General features: G+C 39.5%; 1 protein-coding gene across 1 annotated transcript in view; it reads right to left on the bottom strand.

Moving 5' to 3' along the window:
• The window catches only part of RANBP9 (RAN binding protein 9), a 92,218-nt gene extending 75,767 nt beyond the window's left edge, over positions 1–16,451 (bottom strand). The window contains exons 1-2 of the mRNA XM_046640382.1: positions 16,225–16,451; positions 3,333–3,444 (exon numbers count right to left, since the gene is read on the bottom strand). The gene's annotated coding sequence lies outside the window, so the exon portion shown is untranslated. The remainder of the gene's footprint in view (positions 1–3,332; positions 3,445–16,224) is intronic.
• Between the last annotated feature and the right edge of the window lie 14 nt (positions 16,452–16,465).

Here is a 16,465-nt window from a genome sequence, read left to right as displayed (position 1 = left end):
AGTAAGCAGACAATTAAGACAGTGTAGATATTATAATTACAGTCTGTCCAAAATGTAAAGGAAGCATAGAAAAAAAGCACAATCCTATTTTGGAGAAGAGAAAGTGCCACAAAAAAGGTATCTTTAAACTAGGACTTGAAGAGTAATTAGTTAAGCTAGGCAAATGAGGAAAGGGATAAGAGAAGGTGAATGTGAGCAGGAAGGAAAGAGTCTGCATAGAATTAGAAATAGGAGCCAGCATGTACAGGCAGAGAACTACAAATAGGACCTTACGGTGTTACATAACTGCTGTTACCCAACGCATTATTCGCAGATGCTGATTCTGATGAGAAACATGTTCTTGGGCGTATTTTCTAACCTAAAAAGTTCGTTCCATCCCTCTCTCCTGAGTCACTTTATGTTGATTTAACCCTGTTTAGCACCTACTTCCTATTTTCTGGGGCTTATTTCTCCAAGTCTAAGCTTGCAGAAAAGTGGAAATGGAGATTAACTGGAAGCCTCGGTTAGAGCTTCCACAGCTCAGGAAAGAGGCGAGGTTTAAGGACCTTGAATTTAATTGGAGTAAATGACAAAACGAGAAATGCCCAAAGAAACATTCCGTTCAATTTAGCTGTCATTCAGTATTAAGTATACCTGTAAGTCATTTCTGAACCACCTCCACAGTCACTGACAAGTGATTAATTTAAAAATCAAAATAAGGGAACTATCGAATTTGTTAAAAAAAAAAAAAGTAGGTAAGAATTAAGGATTCTTCAACATCATTAGTCATTAGGGAAATGCAAATTAAAACCACAACAAAAAACCACTAGATATCTATTATAATGGCTAAATATTTAAAACAAAAAAACCTGACAATACGAAATGCCATTGAGGAGGCAGAGCAACAGAAACTCTCATACACTGCTGGTGGGAATGAAAACTAGTACGGCCACTTTGCAGAACAATTTGGCAGTTTCTTATAAAGTTAAAAATGCATTTAACATAAGATCCAGCAATCCTACTCCTAAATATTTATCCAAGTGAAATGAAAACTCATGTTTATACAAAAAACTGTACATAAATGCTTGTAGTGCCTATATTCCTAATTGCCAAACACTGGCAACAACTCAGCTGCCCTTTCACTGAAGCATGGATAAGGAAACTGGTTGGTTCATCCACACGATCAGCAGTAAAAAGGACTGATCTACCAACACAGGCAACAACAAGGATGAAGCTCAAAATGCATTACACTAAAAGAAAGACGCCAGACTTAAAAGGCTACATACTGTATGATTTCATTTATATACCATTCTAGAAACAGCAAACTGTAACAGAAAACCAATCAGTGGTTGCCAGGCACTCGTGATGGAGAAAGGTTGTATACAAAAGGGTATGGAAGAATTTGGGGTGGTGATGGAAGTATTCTATATATCGATTGTGGTGGTGGTTACATGGCTGTACACATCTGTCAAAACTCACAGACCTGCACACTAAAAATGACAAATTTTGCTATATGCAAAATATACCTAATTTTAAAAATGAAAGGAAAAAAAGAATGAGGGATCCTGGTAACAAAGAGAGGAGACTGAAAAATTACAAAGGAGTTAGTCACATCATGAAGGACCCTGCTAAGAAGATTTAGATTTTATCCTCAAAGCAACAGGTGTACCAAATGATCTCAGGAAGGGGACAGACACAATTCAGTCCCGTATTAGAAAGAACACTGACAACAGTTATAGACTGCAGTAAGAGCAAAACAGGGAGCAACTGGGAGACAAAGAACCAACCACTTTAGAAATATAGGGGACAAATTACCAAGACCTGACCAAGGCAGAGGCTGTAGAGATGGACAAAGTTAAAAGCAGGAACTTCTCAATCTAGCAATAGTGAAACCACTAACCAAGCTGGTGTTGAGACAAACATTTTTAAACAAGCTAAATTTAAATGCCTGTGGGACATTTAAATGCAAATATCTGGTTAGACATATTGGTCTAGAGCTCAAGGGAATAATCTGAGATATAGCTTTAGATTTGAGACTCATCAGGATGTTTGTAGCCATGAAAATACAAGGTGAAGATCGTGCAAAGATAGAAATGTAGAGTGAAAGGTAAAGAGAACCCTGGGAACCATCCTGAGCAACACCAGCATTATGGGGTTGATGACATAATTAGAAGTATAGAAGAACCGGCTTACTGAGTGAGTACGCAGCAGTAGAGTTAGAAATGGTTACAATCACGTGCCTATTTCAATCTGAGGTCTCTCAACCACTTTATCTTCAGCTTCTCTGATTTTATCTTTGGCTTGATCACCCTGAGAAAACTGAGGCAGTTAAATAAAAAGTTATCGTTGAATGCCAAGGTTTCACTTCCTACTTTCCATATTGTTGACATTGAGAAGATTTAGCAAATAAAGTAAGAGGAATAATCTATTGAATACACTTATTTTGTCAAACACAGAAGCAGCACTAAGAGGGGGTTAAATGATTCACTTCAAATACAGGTCAATTTACTCACACAGTCCAATAACTTTATCTTGATACCTGGATAAATGACTCGATGGATGCTTTAAAGGATCTCTGATGCCACGATGAAGTTATCAGGAAATACCATAGGACACATCCATTGATTCTAGGTAATGAGTTCTCAACCAGAGATATGCACCAAAATTCCCTAGGAAGCTTCCTCAAAATGCCTATCTTGCCCAAAGCTCTACTTCTGAAAATACTGATTTAGGAACTGCTGGGGTTAGGTCCAAACTACCATAATTTTTAACAGTCCCATAAGTGATTCTGATGCACAGACACACTCACTACACACTGAGCCCAAGCTGAAAAGCAATGATAGAAAAGTTGGTTCCAGATCTATATGGAGCTCTCAGTTAGAAGCTTCTAAACCGCATCTTAATCCTTGGGCATCACCTCCAATTGAGAGCGTACAAACATACATTCTCTGATCCAAATCTAAAATTCTAAGTCTGAACCCCTGTAAAATACCTATGAATCACCTTTCGGCTTTGGTTAACTAGCTTTGAGAAGATTTAACTTCTCAGCAGAATTCAGAAAAGGCACGGAAAATGAGTCATCGTCTCTCTATTGTTTAATTCCAATTCTCCATTTTAATGACAAAACTACCAGAAAAACTTGGTTAATTTCACCAACTCAAGCATTAGCTTCAACAAGTATGTAAGCAGAACCAGATCCAACCTGTTATACTGGAATATTTATATTCTACTTTTCCAATTACCAAAATTCCCAAGATTCCAACTTTCCAATTACATCATAAACGTTATGAATCAAAACAAAAATAATTATCCAAGGATAGCAAATGATTTTTGCCACCAAAATTTACACTTACCCATCTCTTCCCTTACTGACGATTTTTACTTCAAAATAATAAATCCCACAGGCTGCTGGTATTGGATGTGTAGCACGAACTGACGCTGCATCTTTTGGGGTTTTGCCATGACCTGCATATGAAACAGAGAGGAAAAAAGATCAAATGAGATATTCAAATGAAAATCCTAAGAAATGATTCAGGAACAAATATAAGTTTTAGAATGACATATACATTTCTGCTCCCATCAGTACAAATAATCAAAGACTTAATGAAACATTTATCATCACAATTAATCCAGCATGCAAAACAGCCGAAGTCAGCCATGGAACTCTTTGTACTATTATTAGTCTTAGTAAAATTTCAGAACCTGAACATATTGATTCTAGCAGTCCTTTATGCAAATTAAATAAAGTATTTTACGGTAGACTATATTTTTAAGAGAAAAAAAGGCTGCATTTGAAGAACATGATGAGAATATGATTTTAATTTTATTAGATCTAAATTTGTATAAAATTTATAAAATTCGTAAACAACACTCTTGCCAAATGGCCTGTTTCTTAAACCAGAAGAATCTAAATCATATATTTTTAAATGAAATTTTATATAATTAGATTCAATTGGCAAAATAGCTTTCTTACTTTAAGAATATACAATTTTGTTCTTTGACATACTTATCGCCAATACTATACAAAGGCTGATCCATAAAATTTCTTTGGTCAGTTACAGGCTACTGAGAAATATATAAGCTCTAGTCGTATTTCTTTCTTTCTTTTTTAAGAAAGGAATGTAACACCATACCATTGCTGACATCTTTAGGAAACGTTAGATAATGGCTTTTAGACTTTTTAAATTAGCTCCTCAATTCTAATCCCCAAGGGTTTCCTTCACTCACAATCCCCTCCCATCCCTCGGCCAGGACACAGATTACCTCAAAGGCCAGCACGTGAACAAAATCAAGTGAGCAGGAGAAAATATGCCCATAAAACCACAGAAGAAGAAAGAACAGAAGTTGAGGGAGCATGTCAGAAAGTACGCAAGCGAGTAAGCAAGACCAGTCTCCACAATCCCCACAGGGCTGTCTGAGGAACGACACTCTAAATCATCGTTCAGGTGTGCTAGTTAGATACGCTTCACCCAACACAAACTAACGTCAGGAATCTTTCAGTCATCCTATAACATTACCTTCATTCCCTTCTCACCTTTACCAGGACTGATTAAAAACTAAATACCTTCTTTTAAGTTAAAAATTATGTCTTAGGGGCTGGCCCCGTGGCCGAGTGGTTGAGTTCTCGCGCTCCGCTGCAGGCGGCCCAGTGTTTCGTTGGTTCGAATCCTGGGCGCGGACATGGCACTGCTCATCAGGCCACGCTGAGGCAGCATCCCACATGCCACAACTAGAAGGACCCACAACGAAGAATATACAACTATGTACTGGGGGGCTTTGGGGAGAAAAAGGAAAAAAATAAAATCTTTAAAAAAAAAAAATTATGTCTTAGCTATACAAGAACCATCATATGCCAATGAGAGCCCACCTTCCCTTACCATACTTTATCAAATTACCAATGCATACTCCACCATTAAACAGTTAAGTTTACACTCGCAAGGCAAATTAGCACATGTCCACAGGGCCCAAAAGAAACTAAATGAACTCATCCACTCTTTTCTATCACCATGAAAACTTGTATCCATAGACGCCATAAGTATACATGTTATGGGCAGAAGTAAATTCTCAGCCTGGTGACCACTGGGAGGTGATAAACTTGGCTTGGAAGATAAAAATGGAAGCAGCAATATATAGACACCCCTAAAACTGCTTTAACATAGTAGGTAATAGATTTACATTGAGCTAAGCAGAATAAAAAAATAACAGCATAAATCTGCAGAATGACAACAGTCACTTTTTAAAAATAGACATTTAATAAATTATGGTTTCAGCGAAACATCTATTTCAGTAAAAATATGTTCAAATAATTGAATTGCCTAGGAAAAGGTTATGTAAACTAAATGCATTTTTAAAATTTAGACAGTTAAAAATAAATCTAAAGAAAATCCTTATTAACCCTGGAGTCCTAAATCAACTAGCTTTTATTTTTGGTTTTGGTTTTGCTGGAAGGGAAGTGACCAAAACTTTTAGGGATAAGGTAATCTCCAGGTATACTTAATAATAATAATGATAATAGTTAATATACATTTAATACTACGTGAAAAGCACTCTTCTAAGAGCATTATATTTATTAACTCAGCATTCGAAACAACTCTAAAATAGATAGTATTTATTATCATTTCACAGTTGAGAAAACTAAGGGAAGATGAAAACTGGCCCAAGGTCACCCGGCTGTGTGAGAATTCCAAAGCAGGATCTGTGCTGGGGTTTAAATTCACGAAGCCTGATCCAGTGCAAGCTCTGAACCCAAAGGAAGGATCTGGTTACAATGAGCATTCTGGGATCACTTCGCGTGTATTCCCATCTCCTATTCTTGCTACTTCTGTGAGAAAAGCAAAAGAAACCTAGTATTTGAGGGTAAACAATGTCTCCAAGTATTATGTGCTTTTGTACAGATTTTTCTCATTCAACATCTGTGAAATAGGTATTTAACTTCATTTTTAAAAATGGAGAAATTCTTACAGAGGTTATATCACTTGCCCCAATCAGCAGAATCATGCATTAAATTAATATATGAATTAAAATTCCCTACACTTTCCATTGTGCAAAAATAACTGTAAAGAACCACACAATCATCAATCTTCAAGGTTCCGTTTTATTCATTACGCTCTACTAAGACATTGAAGAAAAATTCCATAAATGTCAAAGGATTTGTTTCATTTTTAAATTAAATTCAAATGCAAAGACCTAGGAAAAAGTTTAGATGCAAGATTAAAGGGATTCATACTATTTCTTAGACAAGACTAGTGAGATCAGAGTGAAGAGTCTACTTCTAATAATGCTCATCAGCAGGAAGTTTATTACCTTAAATTCTGTGGTGACCAAAAAACAACCTCACACTACCAAAGCGTAAACTTTTAAAACCACAAGTCTTCAATGTTAAGTGTTTTCTATATGGCTCAAGAAGAAAAAACATTTATTGCTTCAAAACTCTAAGACTAGCAAGCTTATCTCTTTCCATCCAAACAATCTGTTGATTGCATTTAAGTGAAATGAGAAAGGTTTGAATAAAGCCCACCCCACCACCCCCTCCACTCTCCAACACGCAGCCAGGTGCCTTTCTGGAAATATAAATCAGCCTTCCTTGTACCACCATCCCGCAAAACAACTAAAATTCCTTCCTACAAACCTCCCATTCCGCTTAGGAGAGAGAGAAATTTCCTGAACATCTTGTTTGATCTCGCCCTCCCCCTGCATTTTCCACCTCCTCTCTGTTCCAGTCAGCCGCCGGGCCACAGCCTTTGCCCAGCTCTTCCTTCTAACTGGAAAGCTCCACCCTTCCTTCTCAGCCGGGTTAGGTCCTCCTCGCCCCGCAGGGCTTAGCTCAAGCTGCACTTCCTCACTCACTCTTTCCCCGACCTCTCTGACTTGCTCTAACCTCCTTTTCACAGGCCCTCACAGCCAACATGTATCTTTCCCAGACAACACTAACAGACTTTTCACATCTGTGTCTATTTTACCATTTTTGCATTTTAATTCCTGGATCTCTTTATTCCCACTGACTTCCACTCTTATCTTCACTTATTCCTTCCTGGAGTCACACTGGATTCTGACATCACCTGAAACTATTCCGTCTCAGAAATATCAAATTCTAATAAAGTCTGTTCTGCTACAAAATACATTTCTTGAATACAAATTAGCTCACATGCACTTCATAAATCCGGGAGTGACGTCAGCATAATAAAGAAGTCATATAGTTCAGAACGCAGCTTTCCTCAGTACATAAATGAATTAAAGAGAAAATTAGGAATATACAAAATGCCCTACATCAAAAAAAGCCAAGGGGTCGGCCCGGTCGCACAGCAGTTAAGTGCACATGTTTCACTTCAGCAGCCTGGGGTTCACTGGTTCGGATCCCAGGTGTGGACATAGCACCGCCTGGCAAGCCATGCTGTGGCAGGCGTCCCACATATAAAGTAGAGGAAGATGGGCACAGATGTGAGCTCAGGGCCAGTCTTCCTCAGCAAAAAGAGGAGGATTGGCAGCAGATGTTAGCTCAGGGCTAATCTTCCTCAAAAAAAAAAATTTTTTAAGCCAAGATTCCTACTGAAGTGCATTCCTATAGTGTTTATCAGCTTCAGGAACTGCTACACTTGCCACTTTATTAAGCCATATGGGGAAAACTCAAGAGCAATAGATCACCAAGTGCTAAGAGATTTCCTCTTTGTTTTTATCAGTATGGACTCATGCATCTCATGCATATTTATTTCATACTTTGGGTTATAATTCAATACTACTCTGTTTCTTCTGTTGCTCAAACTGTTCCCCCTTTAGCCACTGAGAGCTTTTTCAGTTGGCTCTTCTGGCACTTGGACACACCTCCATTGTATGTTTTTTCTTTCTGTTACTTTCAGGCACTTCGAAATGCTGGAGGCTCATCCTGTATATTTCCTGCCCCAGCCCTAGAATCAGCCTTTTCTTCAGGGGACCCTGGCTCCTTTTACTGGCAAATGGCATTAGAACCCCAGATCTAGGTACCAGATGTATTCGTTGTGACTGGGGGGTCATTGCTTTCAGGCCCCCTCATTGACAAGAGCAAGGAAATATAGGTTTTTACTAAACCCCTGTACATACACATATCTGTATTTCTATATGTAATCATCTGTCTCTGTATTAAACTAAGTTTGCCTTTCATACTGATGTCTCCAACTCTAATCCGTTACCACACAGATCATTCTAACCTCCGGCCCTTGCTTATCTGTAAAATTCCACTCCAAAGGTAAGAAACCTAGCTCCCACCATCTGCCATCCATTTATTTGTTTGATTCCACTAGACATACAGCAGTATCAGAACTGCTAACCCATATCCCCATGGGATACAACTTTGTCAACAAGAGCTCAGACCTTATGTAGTTTACTTTCCCTTTAGTTTAACAGACTCCACTGTTCCAAAGTTCTTTAGGTCAGCACCGTTTCTCTCCTCCTCTCTGAGGTTTTTCATACATTTGTAATAGTTAGATTGTTTTGTCACATTCTGCATTCTATCCTGAGATCTCTCTCTCCCTCCTCAATGATTTTATTAAATTTGCTGTAAAGTTCTGTGGGTTTGATAAATACATAGTGCCATGTATCCACAATTACAATATCATACAGAACATTTTCACTGCCCTAAAAAATCCCCTGTGCTCTGCCTATCCCACCCTCTTTCCCTCCCCTTAAGCCCCTGACAACCCCTTAGCATTATGCTATCTCTATAGTTTTGCCTTTTCCAGAATGTCATATAATTGAAAGCATACAGTATATACTCTTTTCAGACTGGTTTCTTTCACTTAGCAATATGCATTTAAGATCCATATGAGTCTTCACATGAATGGATATCTCATTTCTTTTTATCATTGAATAACATTCTACTGTATGGATGTACCACAGTTTATCCATTCACCTACTGAAAGACATCTTGGTTGCTGCTTCTTGTACACGATTAGGAGAAAAGCTGCTATGAACATTCACGTGCAGGTTTTTGTGTGAGCATAAGTTTTCAAATCAGTTGGGTAAATACTTAGGAGCTCAACTGCTGGATCATATGGTAAAACTATGTTTAGCTTTGTTAGAAACTGCCAAACCATCTTCCAAAGTGGCTGTATCATTTCACATTCCCATCAGAGCATATGAGAGTTCCTGTTGCTCTGCATCCTCACCAGCAATTGGCATTGTCAGGTTTTCTTTGGATTTCAGCCCTTCTAATAGCTAAAGGTACACCTTTGTTTTGTTTAAGAAAAAAATGGTGAAAATGGCTAAACTCTGAATCAGATTTTCATTTTTGCTTAAACAGCTGTCAAGCACTTACATCTCTAAGAAGAAAGCCCAAACCCCAAGGCTTAAGGCCGCAAAAGATCAGCAGCCTGTGATACTGGGCACAAATGCCAGTGGAAATTTAACTGGGCTTGTATTGTTATTTTTGTAGTGCTCTGGTTGCAAAGTTCTATAGGTTTTAAGTGGTCTGCCCAGCCCTATTTTTCCCATAAGCCCCATTACTTTTAGTACGCAACTTTATGGAAAACATAAGGTTTTTCCAGCAACACGTTTTTGGCATTCTAGTAGATATGCCTCCATCTTCCTCTAGGACACACTCTCCTCCCCCTCCCCATTCTAAAGACTTCATTTCTACACTTCCTCTTCAACATCAAGGGACCTCCAATTGCCTGAACCCTTACCCTTTCTTGTTTGTTTTTCTTTTTCCTCTTCCAGGATGGGGCTATACGGTAATCACTTAAAAGCTCTGAAATAGCCTTGATTTCCCTGATATGCCTATTATTCCATCACATCCACCAGCAAAACCACAGCCTTAGATCAACACTATAATCTACCTTCCCTACTCCTGCACCGGGCAGCTGGCCTCTGCTGAATAAAGTTCAAAAATCCTGCAATGGCCACAGCTATGAACTAATGCTGTTCAGCTGGGCTCTCCCACTGCTATCAACACCACATTCAGAAACCTTTAGTTAGCTTGTTCCCCATTCCCCTCAATGGCTAGTCCACACTTTTATCCTTCCCTTTAAGTGAAGTCCTCTACTCAAATTCAGTGAGCAAACTACATCACCTACTTTATCATAAAACAGGACTCCACCACTATATATGGTCATGATCCACTCTCCGCTCTATTACAAACTGGTCTCTGTCCATACTAGTCTTCACCTCTTCCACTATTATCAGAGGAATAGTATGTAGTCCCCTCCTTCAACACTAACCACCCTGTGCTCCTGAACGACTTTCCTCCCTCCAAGCCCTTACCCTGTCAGCCTCCCAAGCTTGTATTTTCATCCTTTCCCAATTTACTCTCCTTCTCCTCAATTCATAAGGACGCAGTATTCAAAAAATATATATACTTTTCATAAAATTATATGCCTCTGTGCTATAAATCATTGTCAATAATGCACTGGGGTTGGTGGTCAGTCTAATAAACTTTTTTTAACTTCAAGGTAACAAAAACAGGTATTGTTACTATTTATGTTGTGTGTTAAAATATATGTTAAATTTTGTCGACATTTACTGAGACTCCATACCTTGGACTAACATCATACTCTCAGCTAACTTATGTCACTTCAGTTTGTACTCACACAGCCAAACTAAAACAAGACTTAGAAATGATACAAGAGTCTCTACTTTACAACAGTACTTTCCAAAGGAATTCTTAGGGATAATTTTGATTATGTGGATTTTCATTTTATACGCTGTCATTAGAAGCTAATCTCCAGGTACAATGTAACTTCACTATTAGCCATTAAAAAAAAAAAAATCCTGCCTTTACCTCCATCCTCCTCCAGGTACTGCCTAATCTCTTTCCTCATCTATATTACCCAAGAGTTATCTATATTCACTATCCTCTTCACCTGGTCCCTTCTACTTACTCTGATTTTTGGCCCCCTCACTCAATTCAAACTGCGCTCCCTAAGGTCACAATGATCTAATTTCCAAATCCAGTCGGAAATTTTCTGTGCCCATCTCACTAAACCTATTGGTTACATTTGACCCTACAGATCACTTCCTCATTTCTGATTCTCCTCTGTCCAGGTACCTCCTAACCAGTTCTTCTTGGGCTCCATTCAGTCTTTTAATATTGGTGTTGCTCAGGTTCCATCTTTGGCCCACTGCTCTTCTGACTTTACTTGCTCTCTCTGAGTTTCAACTAGCCCCTAGAGGTGACTCCCAAATCAGTCATGACCTAGACCTCTCTCCTAAGCTCAGGTCTATTATAGTACATGCCAACCCTTCCTAGAAGAAACTGCCTCACCACTGTCCCTACTGAAAGACTACCCTGGTGCCAGGCGGATGTTCTGTATTTCCTAACTACCCTCACACCCCCACAGCTGATTGAACACAGGTTAGCAGCTGATGTGAAGGCCACCAATCCATCCCATTAGGATAGAATGAAAAGCTCTACCCAACTAAGAATGATGGCAATTAGCTAGGCCAATCTGTTAAGTCTCTCAGGAATTTGAAATAGGAAGGAAAGGATAAGCTAGTCAGTAGGGAAAAGAGAAGAAAATAACAGAAACTAGCAACTGTAGCTGAGTCACTTTAACAGTAGAATCAAGTGAAAATTCACGAACTCCAGTTGTTGCAATTTCTTAGAGCCACCTTAACCTCAGAAGACCTGTTTCTGTTCTTTCTGTAAGGCTTGTTTCTTTGGCTTCTTCTGGTTCCATGAAGTCAGATCACATGACTAAGATTCCCATTGTTACTTATCTCCAAATATATTGTAATACTTCCTTGCAATCTTTATTTGATTCATGGTCCACTGCAAGAACCTAACAGAGCTAGAAACCCAAGCATCATCCTTGACTTCTCTATCATCCCATAATATCCTGCCAGTGTTTACTTTAAAACATATCATAAATATGTCTGCTCTTCCCCACCCCTACCACTGACCAAGTTCAAGTCCTTATTTCTCATATGGTCTGCTGCAACAGCCTTCTAAATGAGTTTGCTATTCCCAGTCGTGAACCCCTTGAATCCATCCTCCAATTAGTTGCATAATCTAACAAAAAATGGAAATATGAGCCAGTCACTTCCTATTTAAAATCCTTTGATGATTCCTCATCTCCTACAGAATAAGATCTAAACTAAATAAAATATTCTATAAGGCCTCTTACAATCTTTTTCCAGCTGCTCCTTGTGACACAAATTCCAACAACCCAAGACTGCTTGCAGATCCAAACATAAACAATAATTCTCTCCTCTATGCTTTTGCGTATGCTTCTTCACATTGTAATGCCCAGCCCCTCCTCTTCCCCTATATCCTACTCATCATTTAAGATGTCCCACTGGCCAAGAAGCTGTCCATGACCCACCAACTTCATCCCTTTCAATGTCAGCCTGGGACAGGCGCTCCTCCTGTCTTCCACAGTATTCTCTCCAACATCCCTCACTCCCTCACTGTTTTATGTCCTTTGAGCCCTTTGAACACAGTATCTTATTCAAAACTTTGAGAGCCCTGAACCTGGCATAAAATAAACATTCATTAAAAGCTTGTTGAATAAATGAAAGAATGAATAGAGAACAAAGCACATATACAAACTGTCTAATAGAATATATACCCTATAGCAAGTGCTCAATAAATTATTATTACTGTTGTCTACTTTTCTGAATGATTATTAGATTAACTTAATTCTTGCAGTTATCAACTGGCATTTTTAAAGCTGAATTTCTCAAAATTTGGGCAAAGAGATCCCCAGGAAAAGCCCAGTCTTGTTTTTAAATTCTTTGATTTTCAAGATGTTTCTATCACCCTCATAATTCCTAAAAGACACAGGTACTGGCAGACAAGCAAATATTTGAGATATTTGTTCATCCTTAGAAGTGCAAGAAATTAGATAAGCAATCAAATTCAGGAACTGTTAAAGGCCCAATGGCTGGGGATAGTGAGGGAGAGAGGAGTTAGGCATACCAAAAGTTCAACCCATTTGGCGGGATACTGTTAATAATGCCTCCAATAAAAAGTGCAATTCGCAACGTCACTGCTTCCTAGCATTCCTAACTTTCACTTATCTTGCGTTTATTCTAAGCTGCCCTAAATCAGTGTAATCCAGGTGTCTGGACTTTTCCGTGACACTAGTGTGCTCCAGGTAACATTTTTCCCCAGAGGAAGTACTTTTAATGCCAACTGTTTTTCAGAAAGTTCTAAATGTGATCACTAGATTTTATCTATTTGAGATAACTAAGACTCATACAAATCAAAATAGGCAATACTGGTATAGCGGAAAGAACACTAAATTCAGGGTCGGTGAAAATTAGTTTCCAATCCTGGCTTACTTGTGACTTGGAAAATCTACCTTCTCGGTGCTCCCACTTTCTCACATCTAAAATGAGAATTCCACCATCATGTCCCGATAAACTAATGTACATGTGAGTGTATGTACATATGTGCATGTGTGTGTATCAAAATGCTTTGTAAAGTATCCAAATAGTGATAACTTCACAAACATAAAAATGTGATCTGCAACTGAAACATTTACACTAGTCAAGTCCATTGTCATATTCATTAAAATGCTTTAAGTTGGAATAAAGTTATCATTATAATTAAGTCCAAATTTGTCACATTTGTACTTATTCAAAGCCGACAAGAATTTTAAAAATAAAAGGAGCCACCCTTGAGCGTTTCCACAGTTGGTGTGTAACCACTAAGTGAAAGGTCTTTTCAAAATTATTAAAATATAGTCTACACACCCTGCTATTCCTCTGCAATCCGATCAACCTTGTCTGCATGTCTGGCATTGTTTAATACGGATCCCCTCAAATCATTTAAGAGGCCACACTGCTTCCAAAGACAGCAATTCCAATTTAGAAAAACAACTTAAAAACAGAATCTGTTCAGAGCAAAAGAAATCAAGATATTTCTATTTCGAAGGTAAGGAAAACCCTCATCATTCTGGAAAATAATGATCACCAATTTTTTGAAATTCTGCAATATGCAAAAAACTTCATGAAAAGCAGTTTTTCATGTTAAAAGTGTCTTAAAATGCTGACGTAAAATCGATGTGGCACAGTGATAGGTTAAATAAAATCCAGTCTTCTTATTTCATCGCTTCACAGTTTTATTACCCCACTACCTATGACACTTCCCTGCGCTCCCTTCCCTTATTTCTAGGACACAGTTGCCCAGTACTTTTGGTATGGTGCACTCAGAAGGCACTCAGAAAAACAACAGGAGGAAAAAAAAACCCATTAAAATAACAAGACAAGAGGAAGAGGCAGCAGAAGGGGGAAAAAGAGACTGTGTTTGTGACAAGGGGGGAGGGAGACAAAGGGGAGACAGAAGAGAGGGAGAGAAAAGAAAAAGGACGACAAACAAAATTTGTTCTTCCAGAAATAATGGCTTATGTTTATAAAAGAGTGTAGTTTCCAGACAATGAATCTTGGTATTACACAACAGAAAGCAATAAAGAGGCCAACAGGAAAAATAATTGAGAAAGCAGTGTCATAAATATTCCAAACTCAAGCAATTTCACATAAGCATGCACTTTTCTCCAACCCAAATCATCAATTTTACGTAAAAGGAGTTAGCAAAACTAATTAAGGCATGGTACAGTGCGAAACAAACCGTAATCACGAATCTTAGATATCATGGAAATTCAGAGAGCTGGAAATTTCCTTACCAACCATCCAGTTCAACTCCCTCATCACTCAGAGGAAGAAACTGAGGCCCTGTTTTGTAACATGCCAAAAATCACAGACGACTGCAGGACTCAGGAAAGCCAGGATTCTTTGTTCCACAATCTTCCATATCTTCTGCCTCTGATTTTAGAAGCTAATTATTAACCATCAACCATAAATTTAAAATCAAGTTTTGTCAAGTCTAACAAAAAGCTTCCTAGCAGTCAGAGCAGAAGTAAACAATTCATAACATAGTACAGTTCACGCAAATTAAAATACAAAATTAAATGACAGCCTTCACAGGGTATTAACAGAATGTCCTAACTTAAGGAAAAACACAGGTCCAACATTTTGAAATTTTCAGCCATTTAGAGTAAGCAACATAACGTTTTAAATTGAAAGTACTTCTCTGCATCTAGGACTAAAAAGAAGCAATATTAACAAAGCCTATTTTTGTGTGTGATTCTTGGCAACCAAATGTTTTTGCAAATTGCTGTCGCCCTTCTCCTTTCTGATTTAATAGTAACTTATTTATCAAGGTTCTTCTCAAATTTCAGTCCTGTAGACTTTAAGAATTTAACCACAACAGTTGTTTATACCCCCTATATCCATGTCACTAGGATCTGATTAAGACCCTCCCTTTGTAGCCAATCAAAATGAGGCTGCTTTGAATGTAAAAGCTCCTGCTTCAGGTTTGGGGCCTAAAAAAAATGGATTTGTTTCCAGACAGACTGATACATTAGATTGATTTTTTTTCCCTCCCAGACAAGTAAACTTGGCACATGCTATTAATTTGGGCTACATTTCAAAATGCCACAGAAATTTATAATTTTATATACAATTGATCTGCTTAAAGCTTTGTTTTAACACAGGAGAGGTATGTGAGGGAGGAGGGGGACAAGCACAAGGCTGAGGCTGTCTGTTTTCTCAACTGCAGGTGTGAAACATAAGCCAATTTTCTTTTAAAGACTAACATTTTAAAAGATTCCTGTTTTCAACAACACTTCATATAACGCCAACCCGTAAATATACGGCATTTCCCACCAGCAGAGTAGGTTTCTGCTCCCCTAAGAAAACGCGGACTCCTGAGGTTTGACTGCTTCCCTCCCACTTGCTTTGCGTAAGATACACTAATGGGCAAACTTGGGCTCCTCGTCCTTTTGTCCCCCTAGACGATCTCTGGCCTAATTTTGGACAAAATCCTCCACTGATCACTCCTCCCCCTATATATCCCTGCTCTCCCATAATTAGAAATCATACCTCGGAGTCGTGCGCCTCTCCAAGAAGAGAACGCCTGCCCCACCACCACCTGGAGAACAATGTAACCCAACTCCGAGTCCCTGGATTCCTCTGTCCTAGCCCTAAGGTTTATCTTAAAGGGAAATCAGAAAGCGAGTTCTGTCCTGTCATCCTGGATTCCCTCAAGGTGTCCCACTCCTGGCCTAGGATTACCAGCTCCATTATACCGAGGAGCGTTATACTCACCTTCCCTTCCCCGAATCTCGCACCTTTCCCGGGGACCCCCATCCCGCCCCCGGAGAAGCAGGCCGGCCGGCGAGTCACCTCCGAGGGCACCGAGCCCCGGGAGGGCGGGCGGGGGCGGGTCGCGGCGCTCGGCGGCCCTGCTCCCACCGCGGGACACACGCCCAGTACCTTTGTAGTGCACCCGCAGGTTGTTCTGCGAGAGGCCGATGTAGCTGAACTTGTCCTTCGGGCTCCAGGACCGGGGCAGCGGCGTCTCCTGCTCGTCCACGGCCGGGTAGAGGCGCTTCAGCCGCCGCTGCAGCTCCTTCTCCTGCTCGTTCAGGGCCGAGTCCCCGTGCGGGAAGGGGGCCGCGGCGCTGCTGCCCGCCGCCAGGCCCGGGGCCGGGGCGCCTCCGGCCGGGCCGGGGCC

This window comes from Equus quagga, chromosome 15 (genome assembly GCF_021613505.1).
Source record: "Equus quagga isolate Etosha38 chromosome 15, UCLA_HA_Equagga_1.0, whole genome shotgun sequence".
Lineage (NCBI taxonomy): Eukaryota > Metazoa > Chordata > Mammalia > Perissodactyla > Equidae > Equus > Equus quagga.
Note: the sequence above shows the minus strand (reverse complement) of the source record. Positions and strands in the feature narration are given on the sequence as shown.